The sequence below is a fragment of the Balaenoptera ricei genome, chromosome 14, assembly GCF_028023285.1.
Source record: "Balaenoptera ricei isolate mBalRic1 chromosome 14, mBalRic1.hap2, whole genome shotgun sequence".
In the NCBI taxonomy this organism is placed as follows: Eukaryota; Metazoa; Chordata; class Mammalia; order Artiodactyla; family Balaenopteridae; genus Balaenoptera; species Balaenoptera ricei.
Genome location: NC_082652.1, coordinates 25,645,290 through 25,664,786, shown reverse-complemented (window position 1 = coordinate 25,664,786; position 19,497 = coordinate 25,645,290). Strand labels below are relative to the sequence as shown.

Here is a 19,497-nt window from a genome sequence, read left to right as displayed (position 1 = left end):
CAGGGGTGCATGTGGAGGAGTCAGGGCTCGGTCACTCACAGTTACTTACTGGGCCGGCTGGCGGTGATGGAGGGGGGGGGCACTGCTGAAGACCCTTGATGGAGAAGGGTGGGCATCAGACCAAAGGTAGCAAGTGAGCAGTGGTGAGGGAAGGGCCCAGTTCCAGAGAGTGGGGTGGGGGAAGGGGGCCGATGCAGGCTGCACAGGCTGGGGGGCCGGCCTCCGGGAAGGAGGTGGTGAGGAAAGCGGGACTGCGGGTGCAAAGGCCCTGAGACGGGGACATGCCTGGCATCAGAGGGACAGCACGGATGCTAGGGGCTGGCGCCGAGAGTGAGGGGCCGGCCTCTTCCCTGAGTCAGGTGGGAGCCAGCCAAGGTTTGGGTGATGAGTGCTGTGTTGTCTGGGGTGTGAACAGCATCCCTGGGCCGGGAAGGCTCTGCAAGCAGCAGTCCAGGGGATGGGGCTGTGGTTGGGTTCAGGGCGCCCCAGGGTCTGGCCCCAGGGCGGGAGGGGGGCTGTTCTTGGAGAGGGGACGCTGGGGAGAAGCGGCAGGTGCGCCCCTGGCTGGCTCGGTCTACACATATGGACCCACGGGGGCTCCCCAGCACCTGTGGGGAGAAACTGGGTCCTTTGAGGGTCTTGACAAGCTCCATCACAGCCCCTCATAGGCCTCCCGGACTCACTGACCCGCCTACCTGTGGACCCCAAGGCTGCGAGGGCAGGACCCCAAACCCAGAGCCCACTCAGCAGCCCTGTGGCTGAAAGTTGCTCTCCTTCCTGTGGTCTCAGGCAGATACTTCCCTTCAAAACCTCCCAGCCCTGCCCCCGACCCCCGACCCTGGACCGTGGCTCACCGCCTGGCAGGCCCAATTGCCCTTCTGTCACACTGCCCTTCCCCAGACATGGCCCTCTCAAGTCTCATGTCACGGAATCTGGTGACGGCCTGTAGCCAGGTGTGGGGACACACTGCTGCCACCTCTCTGGGGCCTTTGCATATCTGGCGCCCTGTACCCTGGACGCCCCCCCATGGTCTGGCCCAGAGCTCCAACCACGTGACACCCGGGTCCGCTGTCACCCTCTTCGCAGCTGTGTCAGGAGCTGGGGCGGAGCAAGGCTGTGGAACGCCAGCCCCTGACCTCACTCCCAGCAGCTCCTCCTGCCCCCACCCCCGACAACGCAGGAAGGGATCCCAGGGTCAAGGTCACCTAAGGTGTTGCACCCAAGCCAGGCTAAGCCAGAGGGTCTCCAAGGACAGAAGATGGCTTATCGGCTTACTGGCCTGAGAAGGCCTGGACCCGGCGGGTGGGGCACCTTCCTCACAGGTCCCCGCTTCCTCTGAGGGAGACAGAGATGAGACGGGCCCAGCCCCTCACTCTCCAGACCCCCTCCCCACCCCAAGGAAAGCCTGCTCCACGCTGAGCCCTGGGCCACTAGATCAGGGTGTGCTTGAGAGGGGGCGTTTGAGGCCCAAGCAGAGGTCACTCAGGTGGCCAGCTGTGCGGGGGGTGGGGGGAGGACCCCAGGGCCGAGGGCAGCCCAGGTCACAGGGCCAGCAAGGCCAAGTGAGACCACCCACCTGACGCCCCAGCCAGCGAGTCCCCAGCGCCAGAGCGGGGACCAGGGCTGTCTGAGGTCCTGGGCTTTTCCACCCCCAGAGCCTGCCCCTTGCCCCCCGCGGAGCTGGGTGGGGCTGTGACTCAGCACCGCTGTCCCCCCTCCACCTGCAGCTGCTCCTGGGCCCCTGCAGCCTTCTGTAGAGGGGGGGGCCTGCCTGAGTCCCAACGCCCGTGTCCTGTCCACACACGCCTCTGCCGCTGGCCTCCTGGGCCTGAACCACTCAAGTCGTTTCCATCTTCTGAAGAGTGGGTCCCTCTCCCCGCCCTGCAGAACTGCCATCCCCGCATCAGCTCCCTCCCTGTGGCCGTCACCGCTGACCTGTGTCCTCCCCTCTTAAGAAGGACCCGTTTCCCACTGCCCATGCACGCCCGGTGAGCTGGAGCCCAGAGTTCCGCTTTGGGTGGACACTTGAGCCTGAGTGCCAGGCCCCTGTGCGCCCCTTGTTGGGTCTTCTCGAGTCCAGCCTAGACCGGCCCGTGGCACCCAACAGGCCCATGTCCTTTGTCTGCACGCTTCTGACCACCCCCCGCCCCTCTGCTCCCCACCTCCACCCGCCTGAACTCAAGCTGCGGCCCCACGACGGGCCTTTTACCTCTGGGCGCAACAGCCCCTGCCCGGCCAGCCCGGGCCCGCAGACCCCAAGGGGCCGTTTGCATGTGTCCTCGGACTCAGGGCAGCTGAGGGCTGGGCCTCAGGGAGGGGCCATCCCGGGGGAGCTGGGCACCGGGGGGCCAGGGAGAGGGCCTGGCTGCACCCTCAGCCGCCGGGGCCCCCCCCCAGGGGGGGGCGGCCTGAACCTCTGTCCCGAGAGTACGGCTCCCTGCCTCAGCTTTGCGGGGTGTCCAGAGCTGGGCACGGCACCTCAGGTGTGGAAACTGAGGTTTGGGGAGGGAGCGACTTCCTCGGGGCTGCCTGCGGGGGCCTGCAGGGCTCGGGCCCATGGGTCCTCCGACCCCCAGGACCCCCGGCACCCACAGTACCACTGGTCACCTGCTCTGTCATTTACCCCGTGGTTTTCCTTAAACTGACTTGCGTTTTCACTTAGGCATCTGTGCTTTAAAACTGGCCTCGTGTTCCTGCTTTGAACGGAAAGCCCGAGTCACAGCTCAGACAGTAGGAACCCAGAACAGAAGTGGGGTCGCAGCTGCCAACCAGGGTGTTGCCAGGGAGGCTGTGGCCCTGCTCCTCCTGAACAACGGGATCAGGGTGGGCGGGGGGAGGTCCAAACTGGTATTTTCCCCTTGAAGGAAAAGGACAGAAAGAGAAGAAAGGCTGCCTTACTGGAGGAGGGTGGTGGGGCTGCTGCTCACAGCTGTGGCCTCAGGCCACCTCCATGGTTTGGTGGCCGCCCGGCCCCTGGGATGCAGAAGAGTATACCCGGGCCTGAGCCCCTCCCCGCTGGGACCCCTGGGCGGTGGCGTCAGCGCTGCACCCCACGGCCTCACTCAGGACAGATGCCATCTCTTGTCTCAGAAAAGTGCTCCACCCCTGATCCGCTAGTTCCATCCCATCAGGGCCCCCCCGGCCCTCCCAGTAGGCCATCAGTCGACCCTGGGCCCTGTCTGATCATCACGGTACCCTCGGGGGGCAGAGCCTGTGTGTCAGGCTCTGCTCTGAGCTTGGGGACATGGGGTGAGTCTGGGCACCAAGGGGCTTGTGTTCTGGTGGGGGGACTGGTGAAGAGCAGTGCCATGGAGAAGGGGAGAAGGTGTGTGTGGCGGGCGTCCAACTAGTGGGACGGGGGGAGGTCCAAGGAGGTGACGCTGGAGGAGACAGATGACAAGAAGCCACCAGTCATGCGGGGGAGGGGATGGGGCCAGGGTGGGGACAGCTGGGGTGACACTGCCCAAGGGCTCGGCTGGGCAGTGGGGGAGCCTGCCTGGCCTGGGCCCAGCTCAGGGCAGGTCCACCCCAGGAGCGTCCCTCCCACAGTTCCCTAGGGAGCAGCTCAGAGATGGCTGCCCTGGCAGGGACCCCCCCCCCAAGGGCCAGAGGGCAGAAACTGCCCCCCCGGAGACCCCTGTTCTCCCAGGGAGCTGCCACTGGTGGCAGGAGGCGGGCACGGGTTGCATCACCAGCCTGAATCCAGGCATCAGGGAGGATACTGGCACGGGGCTTCCCTGGAAAGGCCCGCAAAGCAAGCGCAGGCCACGCCTCCCTCATACCCTACAGCTCGTGGGCCTGGCCGACATCACACACCGCAGAATCCAACCGCTTTGATGGTTTTTGATAAAACAACACGTACTTCTGGACTAAAAAGCCACACGTTTCGCTCTGAGATGACCCCTGCTTACCTTGATGCCAGTAACACTGGAAGGGGACAGGGACAGGCCGCCCTCCCGGAAGCTGCCCTCTGGGCAAAGCCGGCCTCCCTGGTTGCGTCTCCTACCCCCACACCCACAGCGCCCTGCCCGCCCCGCCACCCAGCTGAGAACATCCCCCCGGAGGCCAGCAAGAGCCTCCCTCCTGAGCGACCCCGGCCACTGCAGCACCAGCTGGACTTATCACCTGCCCAGAGTGACCTTGAGCCCAGTGTCTGGCGCCCCTGCTGGGCCGTGGAACCACACCTAACGCAGGACGGCCCTTCCTCAGCCGCTGGCTCCTCCTGCCCGGCCGCACCTGACCCCCGTGCCCCCTCCCCAGGGCCCCAGCTCCACTTCCCTCTGAGCAGGTGCTCAGGAAGATACACGGAACAGAGACACTGCTGGCTTGGGGACCCCGACAGCCACCCCCCAGCCCACTGGACCAGGCTCCGGGTGAGCTTATCCACACACCCCAGCCTGCCTGCCAGACCCACAGTGGGTCTCCCCTTAAAAGCAGCCCCTTTACTTTGCCTCCTCCTTGTTCCCTGCTTATTTTGGAGCCAGAGTCCAAGCAGATGGGAGGAGGACAGGGGCTGGTGGTCAGCGCCCCCAGCAGCAGACAGGCTCCAACAACTGGCTCTGCCCTGGCCAGGCAGCCCCTTGGCCTCAGGACCGCTACAGGTGACAGGAGAGGCCCTTCCCTTGGCCCTGCACTGTCCCGTGGCTCTGGACGCCCCAGCCACGTGTGCAGCCTTCCGGCCCACAGCTGCCACGGCCGACCCGACGAGATGTCATAGCATCGCCTGAGGAACACTGACTCAGGAGGAAACCAGGCCAGAGATTTCTCCAGGCCTGGAGTAAATAAATAAACAACACCGGAAGGTTCCACACTCAAGGGGAAGGAGGTGCACTCACCAAGAGCCTGGCCCTAGGTTTCCGCAGCCAAGGGAACTGCTGACTGTCACTCAGGCCCCTGGGCTGGGTGGGGACTGATTTTCCTGTGCTCTGCCTCTGTGCGTGGCCCCCCATGATCCCAGCCCCTGCCCTGGCCAACCCCAGGTGGCAGGTGGGACCCTCTCTGGCGAGGGCTCTATAGGCTCCCTTCCCTCACAGCTCCTTTCTTGTTTTTTCTCACCTGGAAGGTGAGCACCACCTCCGTCCAGCCCCTTTTCCTTCCATGCCCTTCTCACCGCCTCCTTCCCCAGCCTCCTAATCACACGCAGACCTGCAGGCTGCAGGATCTCAGTCTCCAGGCCAGTGTGGCTCAAAAACGTCAGATGCCTAGCCCACTCCCAGGTCCAAGGAAGGGCCCAGAACATGCACACTGTCCAGCCCCGTGGGTCCTCTCGAGGCCGGCGGCTGCCCCAGGTCACTCTCAGCGGCTGGCCCCGGTCCTCCCCTCTGAGACAGGCCACCCCCGGGAGTGTTCAAGCCCACAGTGGCCTTGACCCTGTCTGGACGGGGTTCTCGAGAAGCAGAGGCTGAGACAGGGATTCTCAGGCACATGATTGGTCGAGGACGCAAGCTGAGGGGGTTGGGTCGCAGGACGGGCCCCATTGGGAACCGGGCGAAGGTGTGGATTCTGCCACCGCTTCGCCTCGCCTCGGCCTGACCGACAGGGAGCTCCGGAGCATGAATGAAATCAGTGCTGCCCCACTCGGAGGGAAGGGTAGTTCCTGTAAGCAGGCAGTGGAAGGGGAGCTGGGGGCACTGGCTAGCGTGTGCCCAGCACACCTCCCTCTGTTCCCCCACCCCTTCCTAACAGGCCCAAGGCCTCAGCTCAGGGCTGGGCCTGACCTCAGGGGCCTCTGCCTGGAGCCCGACCCTCAGCCCCTCCTCTGGACTGCCCCAGCGACCCATCCCACCCCCACACTCTGCTCCTCCCGACGGGGCGGACAGGGGATCCCTGTAAAAACACAAGGCGGAGTCTCTCCTGTGCTCAAAACCTTCCCGCAGCAGGCCAGACATCTATCTCAGTTCGGAGCTGGAGTCCAAGTCCTTCTGTGGCCCCGAGGCTCTGCGACCAGCCCTGACCCCCTGACCCACCCTCATGCTCCCTCCACTCCCCACTCCTGACCCCCAGCCCTCCTGCTGTGCTGTCCCGACAGCTCAGGGCCTCTGCACTGGCTCTTCCCTCCACCGGGAACATCCTCTGTCCAGAGAGCCACTGCATCCGCTCCAGCGGCTCGGGGGTCCCCTCCTCGGAGGCACCCCGCCCATCCTATTTATGACGCCCCAAACACACACAGCATTGTCGCTTTCTAACCTGCTGTGTGACTCGCTTATCATGTTTCCCGCCCCATCATGCTTACAGACGCTGGCTCCACGGGGCAGGGGCTTTACGGGGCAGGGGCTCTGGTCTGTTTGTCACTAATGCGTCCCATGGCCCAGAAGTAAGTGGCAGGAAGCAGGTGCTGATAAATCCACTCCAGCCCTTTGTACTGAGTGAGGGAGGGGCCAACTCAGGGCAGGCAGGGGCCAGCAGGGACTTCTGGGAAGTCTTCTAGCAAGGCCTTTTGGCCTTCCCCTGATGGACACGGTGGTGCGTGGCCCGGACCGACCCTGACTCTGCCCTGCTTCTGAGCCCCCCACCCAGGGAGCCCCCCATCTGGTGAGCCTATGAGCACTGCGTTTCTGCGGCTGTCACTGAAAGCACGCCCCCATCCGCACCCTGAGGCCCCCTCACAGGCCCCGGCCCCCATCCCTGGCCTCCTGGCCCAGCCCCAGCCGTCCTGCACCAGTGAGGGGGACGCGTCCCAAAGTCCTGGTCCCCCCAGAGCTGGGGCTGCAGTTCACCCTTCTGCCCAGTCCCCAGCAGCCACACCCTCCACCACTCGGCACCAGCCCTCCATCCCTCCATCTCCTGCCCCAGGAGAGCCCAGAACCACCAGCAACAAGACTAATGCACCTGGAGACCAAGGCCACGTGGGGCTGAGCCCAGCCAGGGAGTTGGAGCTGGGATGGTGGGTGCGTCGAGGTCGTGGAGCTTCCTGGAGGCAGAGGGTGGTGCTGGGGGCTCAGGGCGGCCCCGTCTGTGCCTCCCTCCTCCCCGCCACGGGGTAGGGGCAGGGGCAGGGCCAGGGCCAGGGCCGGGGATGTGCATGCGTGCGTGGTGTTAACACAGAGGAAATCGATGCCTGGCACTGGCCCATTGTTTAAGGGAAATGAACAGATTTTGGCCGAGGACAAAGAGAGTTTGATTAATCAGAAATTGGATAATGGAGGCAACACTCTAATTATTTTTCTTCCCAGCATTTTATCGAGAAATATGTTTGCACAGCATATCAGAGGTAACGGAGCGGGTGAGGGGGGCGACCACGTTGGAGGAAAGCCCAGCTCAGGGACAGAGCCACTGCACCCAGAAGCACTGAAGAGGGCCAGATAGTAGGCTGGCTGGCGGTGGCGGTCTCTCTGTGGGGCCACAGGAAGCAAGAGGGGACAGGTGGGCAGGCCAGAGGCCACACACAGTGGGACAGCTGGGGTCACAGAGGATGTGCCATGCAGGGGCAGGGAGGAGGCGTGAGGGCCAGCCCCTCGGTCAGCACAGAGGTAGACGACCTGAGAAAGGTCCTCAGGTGGGGACTGCTCCTTCCCTGGCCTGGCCCCTTCCACACTGCCCTGCCCTGCCCCGCCCACAGCCTCGCTGGCACAGTGGCAGGGCGGGGATGGGGCGGGGTGCGCAACACCAGCTGGGGTCACGAGGGCCTGCTGGAGCCAGGGTGAGGGCTGCAGGTGTCAAGTCCTTGACAGGGTCTTCAGGGGCCCCTCCTGGCAGCTTGGAGCCTTTTCTCATCTTCATCCCTGGTGAAGCCTGGTGACCCATCCTTGAGAGCCTGGGACTCACACCACGGCCCTGCCCGTCACCCACCCCCTCCTCCTGCACTGTCCCCACTCCTACAACACCCAGAGCTGGAACCACACCGGTTAGCACGTTAGCACCGGTTAGCACGGCCAGGGGTTACCTGGTCTCCCGGCTCCAGGCAGGCTTCTCAGGGCTCTAGGCCAAGCAGAGCTGAGCACGAGGCTCAATCACCTGCTCATTCACTCGACCAGGGTATGGAGAGGCTGCCACGGGTAGGAGGATGAGCTGGAGCTGCTGGGCAGGAGGGAGGGCGCGGTGTGTAGGCTCGAGCAGCCCCTGGAAAGAACGGCTAAATCCCGCTTCCTGTACCACTGCAGACACCACTAATCAACCACGACCACTTTCCTCTGAGCCACCACACAGCCTCAGAATCCTTCTCAACACTGCTTTGGGCAGCCCCTCCAGAGCTGGAGTAAGAAATGAAGACTACCTGCACCCTCGACCCAGCCTGATCTGAAGGTGAGGATACAGAGGCCCAGAGTGAAGAGGATTCACCGTGTCTACACTGCAGGTGGAGTAAGCCCAGGTCTCCCGGCTTCCCATTCAGTGTTCTTTGCCCTTCACCGAGCTCCCTGCTGAGCTCATCCTGGAGCACAAGGGCTGTCTGGAAAGGCCACTTGGTCATCTTGTGGTCACTGTGGGCGCCGTGGTCCTTTCCCACCACCAGGATCTCCCCTCGCCTTCCGAGCACACTTTCCCATGGACGCGACTCTAAATGTCATGACCGCACATCTCCCAGACTAACTAGGGCCTCACCGAGTCACACGGCGTCACTGAGGGACCAGTGTCAGCCGGAGGCGTCTGACCCCCGGTGGGGGGACCTGGGCCTGTGATGGCAGCGTGAGAAGCTGGGCAGCCTGCCTGCCTCTGGCTCGTGAGTGAACCAGTCGGGCCTGATGGGCGCCCAGCCAGTGGTTGTCCACCTGCGGGTGGTTTGTGTTTGTCAACCGGCAGGCACACCTCACGGGAGCAGAGGACTGGGCTGGAGCCACAGTTCTCCAACGTGAAGGCTGCAGCCGCCAGGAGGCCTGCTCACCTGCCACGTTCGTGGCCCCCTTTGACAGCCGTTTCCTGGCTCCCTGCTGAGGGCTAGGCCGGGCTCTGGGGGCCAGGTTCTCAGTGATGAACAGCAGACGAAGGTCTTGACCTCACAGAGCTTATGTTCAGGTCCAGGAGAGAGACGGAGAACAAGCACAGACAAAGAAAACAGGCAGCGGTTACACTGGGGTACGTGCAGGAAGGGGCACAGGATCTGTGCGGGTGTGGACACAGGCGCTGTTCCAGACAGAGGCCCCCAACGGGAAAACAGAATTAGGAGGCCTGAGAGCCTCCTCCTGGACACCTCAAGTTGTGTGTGGACCCAGCCTGAGAGCCACTGGTGAGAAGAAAGAGCAGCTGTGATGATGCAGTCCTCCCAGTGGAAAGGACCAGGCCACAGCCAGAACCTTAGCACTGGCCCCAGCGCCACGCCAGCCTCCAGCACAGCAGCCCCACCAGTCAGCCCTCCTGGACCCCTGGGGACCCCAGGGTGGACGGAGGCAGGCTGCCTGCAGGAAGGGGGGGCCACCCGGGCTGCTGAGAAGCCCTCAGGGTCCCTGGACACCCACCCGGGGTCTGGGCCGGCCGGTGCCCACTCAGGAGCCACCCCACCTCCCCGGGTCCCAGTCTCCTCCACCGAGAGGAGAAAACCGAGGTAAAAATAGGCCCCTTCTTGGCGGAACAGGCTGTGAGAGGAGAAAGTGAGCGTCCCTGCCCTCCACAAACGCCTGCCCGGGGGCTCTGGGGGACACGACACATGCGGCCGCTCCCCTCCACCCAACGCCACGACCTGACCGTCACCACTCCCAGGGCAGGGGGCTCGGCAAGGCAGGGGCTCCTTCTGCAGCTGGGCTCTGACTGCCGCCGCACGGCCAGTAGAGGCGGGGGCCGGGGGAGCCTGGGGAGGGTGCGTGCTGGTCAGCAGCTGCTGGAGGGTGCGCTGGGCTCGACAGTCTGCCACCACTTCCCCCCACCCCACCCCCAGCACCGCACCGCGGATTTTAACAGCCTCACTCCTTAGCACTTTCTGATGGATTCTCCGGGGACATCTCTAAAAGAGAGTTATACCTTAATTTAGAAGCAAATAACTCAAAACTCTGTGATGTAGCAGGTTCCTTCAGAAAAGAGCCGAACTCAAGGAAGCCATTGTGTGTGAGGCCACCCGCCACATGCACCCGCTCCTGTCAACAGGCTGCCCAGCCCTCTACCAGCTGGCTGTGTCTCCTGCCCGAGGGACGGAGGCCGGGGGTCCACGGACAGAGGGGGAGAAGCGCCGCTCACAGAGGCCAGGGTGCAGCCGCCATGGCCCGAGGTGCCCGACACAGCCCACCTGCCCATGGGAGGCAGGTGAAGGGCAGAGTGGTCGCCGGCCCAGGGCACCGTCCTGGCAGCCACCACAACTGGCCTTCCCAGGCGTGCACATGCGCGCCATGCCCAGCCTGACACTCTGCTGTCACTGTCCTGAAATGCTTAATCATTTTTAACAAGGGACCCCCAAATTGTGTAGCCAGTCCTGCCCATGTTGCTTAGCCCCCATGCACCCCAGGCCCACTGCAGGGGACCCACCCTCCCAGGAACACCCTCCTGTGCAGCCCCTGGAATCTCAGCTCAGCTCTGAGCCATGGGGCCCGAGGCCTGGCTCTGCCCCTTCTGGTCCCACCTGCCCTTGATCCCTGAGTGACCTTGCCGGCCCCTGCCCCCCAACTCTTGGTGGGGGGACTCCAGGTCTCCAGTTCCAGCCTGGCTCTCCCCTCTGACTGCCATGTATGCCCACGTCCACCTGGGTCTAACCCAACTCCCGATTCCCCACCTCTCACGATGCGTCTGAGTCTTCCTCCTCGCCAAGGCCAACTCTGTCCTTCCAGAGCGGTCCTTTCCTCTTCTCCATCAGCAGGTCCTTGTTAAGCTAAATCCTGCATCCGACCACTTCTCAGTACCGCTTCTGCTCCCACCCCACTGGGTCAGCAGCCCCTCACCCCGAATGCTGTAGCGGCCCCCATGCCATCTGCCAGACGGGTCCTTTAAAAGCGTAATCCTACCTGACCTGCTCCACAACCCCGCCCCCGCCCCCCATCCCGGGCTCCAGCCACCTGACCTTGGGGGGCAGGGTGGCCTCCAGCTGCAGAAGTGCATTGGCCTCAGGGCCTTTGCACCTGCCATCCTCCCTCCTGGTGCTCTTCGTCGGTCTCACAACTCACCCATGGCCTCTCCATGGTGCTGTGCCAATGGCCCCTCCACACAGGACCCCCACTCCCCTCTGCTTTAGGCTCTTCACGGCCTTTGTCCTGCCTGGCATTCAGCTACTCGGGTGTTTGTCAACCTTCTGGGTCTCAGGGAGCGCCACGGGAATGGGTGCTGTGTGCCCTGCCCCCTGCCGTGTCCCTGCGCCGGGCATGGCCCTAGCCCTTGCAGGTGCTGGTAAAGATCAGCCAAAGGAACGAACGGCTGAGCCGAGCGAACGGGTGAGGTTCCGTTCCCTTGGCTCCCCCGCGAGCCCAGGGATCCAGATGGTCCCTGTGAGTTAGTCCCTGTCAGTTCGCTCCTGGGAGGCACCTCCCCTGCCAGCGTGGATGTGGGGAGGACCGTGCGGGGATGGGCAGGGCACTCTTGGCTCTGTTTGTGGTGAGGATGAGGAGGCTCGTAGAGGATGGGGCTGGGCGGGAGGGGGGTGGTGCGCAGGGCCAGGCCTGACCCAGGTCTTCTGCTGCCTCCACTGGGGCTCCCCGCCTCCACCGCCCCCGAGTCTGCACAAGCTGTCAGGCCACCGCTCTGGGCTCCTACCTGGGCTGACCCTCAGCGTCTGCCCTGATGCCTCTGTCCACTTCCCTGTGCCCTCTGCCCTGCCAGCCCACAGGACTGCCCCTGGGGCTCAGTTACCCCGGGTTTCCTTCCTGAGGGTGCAGTGTGCTAATCTGCCTCCTCCAGGGTTCCTGCAAGCCCAGCCACGGTCGGCAGCAGGGAAAATACCCTACAGCCGCACAGAATTTTGGGTCTTCAGAGGGCCAGCATGGGGCAGTCAGGGCTGCCTTGTCCTCATGACCAGTGGGGAAAGTGCGGCACTCGGTCATTGCATGTGCACACAAGACAGCCACGCGGCTGGGTTGAGGCCAGCCTTCCCTGCCGTTCGCCCCTGCATCCCACCGGCCTCCCTGCAGGGGCCCTGGGCAGCCCTGTCAAGTCCTCCTGCTTACCCAGAAGTTCCTGGAATTGCCCTAGAAGCTCCTAAGAGCCAGTCAGGGTGCTTCTCCTCCTGGGACTCCAGGAGACAGAAGAGCTGAGGAGTTGGGGACAGAACGGGGAATTCATTCCCCGTGTCCCAAATCTGGAGTCTCATAGCAGGCCCCCAGAAAGGGGCCGGGCGACAGCATGGAGCAAGGCAGCTCCATCGTGCTGAGCACGCACCCTCACGAGGGCAGGCAGGGGCCCTGCTCTCCTTGCAGCAAGCTGGGCCTCGGCCAGAAGCCAGTGTGTGGCTGGGGGTGGGTCAGGGAGGGGGCACGCTACACAGATGAGTGACAAACAGCCCCTTCAGAGGGAAAAACCTCCCCGGCAGCGGGCAAGCCAGCAGATCTACAGCAGAAGGTAACACCAGCCTTCCGAGGGGGAGGGACTGTTTTATTCACCTCCCATCTCAGAAAATCAGGGTCTGGTATGACACACAAGAGCTTTAAGCCAAATGCCAGCATCTTGTCCATCGACCCTGAAGCACGGGGAATGCTGAAGGCGCACCACTGCATCCGGGCATGGCCAGGCCCTCCCTCACCATCAGCCGCTGCATGGAGACTCCCACGTCTCCACGGTTACTGCTCACGAACGTCCACGCCCCAAAGGGACAGAGCCACCAGCTCAACATCATCCTCCATGCTGGCCAGGAAGGAGGCCAGGGGTTGGTTACCCAGGACCCTGGCCCTGCCTGGAAGGGCGGTCCTAGGCTACGAGCAGCCCTCAGGGTCTTCCCGGCTCTTCTCCAGGCCCACTCGGTTCTGGGTCACGGAGCTGCTCTTTGCACAGGTGAGGAGACTGCGGCCACCACTGAAGCAGGCTCCAGGGTCATCTGTTTCCCCCAGCGGCCCCAGCCCTGGGCAGCCTCCGCCCTTTCCCGCCTGACCTCTTGTGCTCCTGCCAGACTGGACTGCCTGAGCGCCCTCTCTGTGCTTCCGTCCACGCTCTCCCCTCTGCCCGCAATGCCCACCCCAACCGTGACCGTGTCCTTCAAGCTCCAGTTCAAATGTCACTTTGCCCACAGGCCCGTCCGACCCCGGCCCCACTCGGGGCCCCAACACCCACCTTCAGGGCTGGGTTCTCTGAGCAGAGACGCTTCTCCCCCGTGGGGGCGGTGAGTCAGTCCCAGGAGGGCAGGGCCAGTTCACTCCCACCCCAGCACCAGGCCCCAGGGGAGCAACTGCTCAGTAAACATTTGCTTAATTGAATTTGGCCAAGGAGCCTCCTCCAGACTGAGCAGAAGGCAGAGGGACTCGATCCCCAGGGCAGGGAGATCACTTGGGCAGAAAGGGGCGGTCAGGGGACAGATGCCTCCCCAAACGAGCAGATTTCCCCCAAGGCGGGTCCCTCCATCCCCAGACACGGACTCCCCGGCCTGGGCGCCGCCTTCCCATCCTCTTCTCTGGTCACAGAGAACCCCAATTCTCGGCCTCGGCAGAATCCTGCCACCAACGCCCAGAGAGGCTCAGCGCCGCCCTGAAGCCAGAGCCCCTCGGGTCCCCGGCAGGACGCTGAGCCCCGGCCCGAGGCCCTCCCCCCCACCCCAAGCCCCCACCGCCTTTTAAGGGAAAAAATATCGAGCCGGGAACCTATCACAATCGCAGCGGGTCGATACTCGCCTCTCGCTCTAAATGCCTCCGAGGAACCTGCTCGCTGCAAGAGCGGTGACCGAAAACAGCGAGCCGTGCGTCCCCGGGCCCAGGCCTCCGGGGCCCTCGCCTCCGTTTCAGCCAGAGCCACGCGCCGGCGCTCCCGCTGCCCCCCGGGAGACCCCGCCGGGCGCCTCTCCCGCAGGTCGCCGGCCCGGCCCCGCACCAGTGGCAGCCCTGGGCCCCTGCCCGCCTTCCTGGGCCCAGGCGCCCCTCCCAGCACCTGCCTGCCCGCGGCGCCCCTGCCCATCGCGCGGGCACCCCCGCCGCGCCGCCCCCACCAGGCCCGCATCCCGGCCGTCGCGCCCGGCGCCCCCCGCTCGGGCGGGGCCCCGGCACAAAGGCCCGGGCGGAGTTCGGTGCGGGCGGGTTGGCCCCCGGCCGCGCCCCCGGTCCCCAGGTCCGCCGCGTGCCCCGGCCTCGGGGCCGCTCACTCACCTCCGGGCCGCGGCGCGGTGCGTGGCCGAGCTGCTCCGGCGGCGCGGGGCGGGGCGGCGAGCGCGGGTCGCGGCGCCCTCGTTCCGCACGACGCGGGCGGAGGCGCCCGCGCGGGGACGTGACCGGGCCGCGGGCGGCGCACACGCTCCGCCGGCCTGGCTCCCTCCGCCCGCTCTCCCGCGCCGCCCGCGCCGCCGCCCGCGGGTCCGCCCGCCCCGCGCCGCGCCGCCGGCAGGGGGCGGAGCCGCGAGCGCAGCGCGTTGCCGGGCCAACCGCGGGCGGGGAGCCGCGCGCCCGCCGGAGTCCACGCTCAGGGCGCCACAGCTCCGCCACGAGCGCCGGCCCGCCGCCCATTGGGCTTGAGCGGCTGACGGACGCGCCCGCAGACCAATGACGACGGGCAGGGGCGGGGCCTCGGCTCCGCGCGTGCCGGGGTCTGGCAGCCGCTGCCACCGCCGCGGGCACCGGGGTCCCTGCGATCCCGCTGCGCCGAGGCCGGGCGCCCACCCCGCGGGAGGCCGAGCCGGAGAGCAGTGGATGGGCCCGGCCCCGCCCGCCTTCCTGGCCCAAATTCGAACGCTGTCTGCCCTTTCTGAGCTCCGCGACCTTGGACAACTGACTGACCTCTAATGAGCCTGTTTGCAAAGTGGGGCTAGTGGCACCTGCTTCCCTGAGTTGTCGCGACAGTAGGCTAGGACGTGTGAAAGGGCTGTTCAAATCCTAAAGGTTTACGCCGGTGACGTTTTGCAGCGATGGGAGGGGGCATTAGTCATCTTTGCTGCTCGCGCCTGCAGCAGGTAAGGGCTCTTCAGGGTCCCTGGCAATCCTGGCCACGGAAGGTTGCCTTAGAAGGGGGGACAGGAGGGGGGCCCAGGAGCGGTCCCCCAGACCAGAGAGGCGGGAGGGAGCCAGCTCAGTTGAGGCTAGGGTCCCATGGGCGCCTTTGGGAAGCTCACAGAAGGCATTGGTGCTCAGCAAAATGCACCAAAGGGCACCTGCCAACTTCTGCTTTCAATTTCAGGGGGAGCCAATCTGTGGGCCTCAGAGCCAGGAGCCCCTCACTCCTGTGCGTTAAAGACTCAGGCCAGAACCAAGACATTAGTGCCACTCTCTGTCCTTTCCATCACTGTAACCTGAAGTTCTGTGCACCCCAGAGCATCCAGGTAAATGCAGATGTTCCCCGCTAACACTTCCCTATCACCCTACACCTCCATGGTCCTATTACTAGGATCACCCCACTGGTGGACAGAAGCACTGGAACGGACCGTTGGCAGAGGGAGATAGGGCCAGGCCTGTGGTCAGAAGGCAGGGACCAGCTCTGCCAGCTGGACACTGTGGCATCTCAATGTCATCCCCTAACCTCTCTGAGAGTGTTTCCTCTGCTGTGAAATGGAGACCATTGCACTACATCCCCCAGCGACGTTGCACACCTGTGAAGGTGCTGCCTAAACAGTCAGAGACGGGACAGATGTTGGTGATGGGCATCTTGAGGCGGACCTAGACTAGACCTGGCACATGCTGGCTCGGGGTGGCCCCTGAGGACCAGTGGAAAGTGGCCGACTATAGTGGGCTCCTTTGTGTGCGTGTCCTCCACACCGCCAGGCTGGGTCAGGCTGGGCCTCTGCCCAGAGGTCCACTCAGAGGCCAATGGCCGTGGTAGCAGGAAGGAAACAGGCACAGGCCCTGCCCTGGGGGTGAGTTATTTCACCTGGATGAGAGTATACCCTTGGGTGAGTTATTGAGCCTCAGTTCCCTCTTCTATCAAAAGGAGACAAATATAACAATAGATGGTCCCTAGAGGGTGATTCTGACAGGAGATGCATGTTGACACATGTTCAGAGATGGTGAGGGCAATTGGGGGACCAGGGGTCAGAAGTGAGCTGTTTGCAGGGGCAAACCTAGCTGCAAGCATGGGAAGACCCCGCATAGCAGTCCAGGTGTGAGATGAGGGGCTAGCCCACGGAGGGGCCCGATGGGGCTGGCTGCTGCCCCCTCCCCTGACCCTGGAAGTGAGAGCTCCCCCAGGGTCAAGCAGGGATTGTAAGCCTTCAGCCAGCAAGCATTTACTGACGACCTCCTCTGCGCTCGGCACAGTCCTAGCATTTAGACAGACCCAAGCCTGCCTGCTAGACCCCCTGCACGATAGTACCCCCGTGATGGTTGTGCGAAGCCTGGAGGGGGAGACCCATCAGGGCTCTGTGGCAGGGGGAGCAGGATGGAGGTGCCCATGACCTGGAGCGGGAGGAAGCACGTTCCACGGTGGGGAAGACGCTGGGCATGAAGGAGTGTGAGGCCTGGACGAACCCAGAGGACCAGTGCGGCCAGAGCCGTGAAGATGCCACAAGGCCAGGCTGGGGCGGGGCAGGGAACAGTCGCAGCGGGCTGGTGGCCCTTGTATAGGATTGGGGCGTTGGCCTAAGAACCACTGGAGAGTTTGAAGATTAGCTTTTTAAATTGGAGAAGGAGGATGGCAAGTTTTTGTTTCATGTTTATTTACAGTAGGCCTGGTCCCACAGGGTGCGTCGTTCTAAATGCAGAATCAAGTAAAAATGTCAGCTAGTCAGCCCAGAGAAAATAAGAAAGCAGAGAAGTCAGTCCATGAGGCCGAGTTCAGCCTAGGCGGGGGGATGGCCAGGCAACCTGGTGTCAGTGGACGGCCTTGTGGTGTCTGCAGCCTGAGAGGAGCTGCCCCTGGTGGAGGGGAAAGGGGGGATGGTGGGGGCCAAGGACCACGTTGTGGGGGATGCCGGAGGGGGGGGGGTGCTTGCTAAGCACATGGAGGAGCAGCCGGAGAGGTGGAAGCGGGGAGCTGAGGTCCCAGGGCCACGGGGGGAGTATCTCGGGAGGAAAACATGGTCAGCATGTCACGTGCTATTGAGGGGCCGAGTAAGCTGAGGACAGCGAGGGGTCCCCACGAGCAAAGGCAGGCACGGCGGGGGTGGTCAGTGGGGGACACACGAGGCTAAAGCTGGGCAGGCGAGTTGAGATAAGGCATGGTGGGGCCCGGGCGCCAGGCGTGGATGCGTGCTCCCGGGGCTGAGTCCTCACTTGCCGGGAGAACGGGACCAGGAGACCACAGCTCGGCTCCGAGGAAGAAAGGGGGAGGGGCTCTGGTGATTGAGCCCACCCAGCACCTCACCAACCAGCAGGGAGAGATGGCCGAGGAGGGGCCCTTCGAGGTGGCCCCCAGGAAGTGGCCAAACCTCAACCCCAGGGGTTCCACTCCAGGGGCATAGTGACCCTCAATCCCAGCTGAGCTTTGTGGCCCATCAACCAGCCCACCCTAGCCCAGTAGCCATGCCAGTCTGGGCCCTCCCCAAGCACACCCGAGCCTCACACTGTTGCCCCTCTGCCCCACAAGGCCTGGCTCCCCCAGGCCTCCCTTCCTGCACATCCAGAGCCCCTAGGACCTGGAATTCCTCATCTACATGTGTCAACCCAGGCAGTAATGACCGGTCCCCGGAGACTCTCCCACTGGTCTCCCCACTGCCCGAGGGTGCCCCCTCCTGGCCGGCTCTTCTCCATGCCCCACCTGTCCTGCTCACTCCAACCCGGCCAGCCAGGTCTCAGGCTGTCGGGGGCCTGGTGGGTTTCTCTGATTTGTTTCTTTTTGGGGGCCTGTGCACCACCCCCCCCAACTAGAACAAGGCTTTGCAGATCTGGGTTAATTATAAATAGCCAGGCCTGCGACTCTCCTTTTAGCTGAAAAGAAGCAAAGTGAACGAGCAGAGAGGCACACCCGGCACGCGTTTTATTTTTAATCTCCCTCTGTCTCAAAATGAACTGGGTCCCGGTGCTCAGCATTTCTAGGAGCAGAGGCCCAGGATGAATGCCGGGGAAAGAAAACCCTGGGCGGCTAAAGGCCTGGCCTCCCCCCATCTGCTGTATGACCTTGGGCACTACAGTTGCCCCTCTGGGCTTTGGTTTCCTCACCAATCGGGGGAGCAGTGGAGGTGATCACCTCCAACTTCCGGCCTTGACTCCCTCCCTCTGCCCTCCTCCCAGCCTGTGCCCATCCTGTTGCTCCCACAGCAGCACCTTTCCCTGGGCTTTCCCGGGAAGCCCAGACCCGGGTGCAAGTGAGGCCACCATCGAGCCCTGATTGACAATGCACAAATCCCTCACCCCCTGCCTTTGCTCAGGTGGCCCCCTGTCAGGAACATTATCCCTCCATCGGTCAGCACAGTCCTTCTTGGAAGGTCAAATTGTCACCTCTGCCCTGTGAGCTGGGCAATGGCCGTCCAGGTCATGGCCGAGTGAGACTGTGGCTGGGGCAGGCAGGTAGCCTGGGGGCAGGTGCCTGAGCTGGAACTGGAGCCGGAGCAGGAGGCCCAGATGTGCTGTCTGGTGGTGGCCCGGCCGGAGGGCAGGGCTGAAGGGGAGGGAGGCCTCAGGCGCCCAGGAGAGGTGGCTTCGGGACCACTGACAGGTGTTCTTGCAGGGCAGGGACTGTGCAGCTTTTATGTCTGTATCCTGCTCCTCAGCCCTTACCCCCACCCACAGGCTTGCCTGCAGCTGGAACTCAATGTTGGTGGTATTTGGGAGACTCTCGCTGTGCCAGGCCTGGGTGTCTGGGCACATGGTGACAGTCCCTTACACAGAGCACTTTCCCACCCCCTACTCCACTGATACTGCACAACCCCCTGCCAGATGGGCTTGTATTAATAATAAGGAAACCAGGTTCAGAGAGGGTAAGTAACTTGTCTAAGGTCACATAGCTGGATGCATTTAGGAGTCCAACCTGGCCTTTTTTTTTTTTTTTTAATCTGTGTATATTAAATCTTAAAAAGCCCAGTACTCCTGAAGCAGCAGGAAACTGCTTTTCCTGTGTTGTGAGCATCCTGAGAACAAATGGACAGAGCTAGCGGCTCCACCGGACACCCCAGTGAGAAGCTGGCTGGGGGCACTGGAGCCTCTGGACATGCTGCCCTGCCTCTCCACCCCCTAACCCCAGGCACCTGCCATTTGATGTCCTCGGGGAGTGAGGGTGGGAGGCTGGGTGGTGTCTTCAAAGAGGAAATCCCTGATGCTAATTGGCACTCAGAGACCTTTAGGCTAATGAACCTGTTTACTTGTCTCTCTAGAGTAAATTAGAGAGTTGAGCTGGGGAGGCGGAAGACAGAGGTGACCGCTGGTGGCACCTCCATGGGGGCTCTGGATGGCTTCACGGTGGGCAGCCTGGGCTGCTGGGGAGGCCGGGGAGAGGGTGGGCTGTCGGGCAGTAGTGACACCTAGAGCGGCAGGGAAGGGCTGCCCTCCCCGGTGCCCACTCTCTTCCTGTGGCGGCCGCTCTGCCAGCAGTTCTGGGCACTTGTGAGCACCCTTGGGCTGCCGCCTGGGCCATCTCTGGGGTCTCCTCTGGGCAGCC

The 19,497-nt window shown here is 63.7% G+C and overlaps 2 protein-coding genes across 3 annotated transcripts in view; one reads left to right on the top strand and one right to left on the bottom strand.

Moving 5' to 3' along the window:
• Nucleotides 1-14,189, bottom strand: part of GNAZ (G protein subunit alpha z) — a 42,160-nt gene extending 27,971 nt beyond the window's left edge. Inside the window, exon 1 of the mRNA XM_059894465.1 lies at nucleotides 14,130-14,189. The gene's annotated coding sequence lies outside the window, so the exon portion shown is untranslated. The remainder of the gene's footprint in view (nucleotides 1-14,129) is intronic.
• The window catches only part of RSPH14 (radial spoke head 14 homolog), a 61,814-nt gene that overhangs the window by 38,889 nt on the left and 3,428 nt on the right, over nucleotides 1-19,497 (top strand). The window lies entirely within an intron of this gene.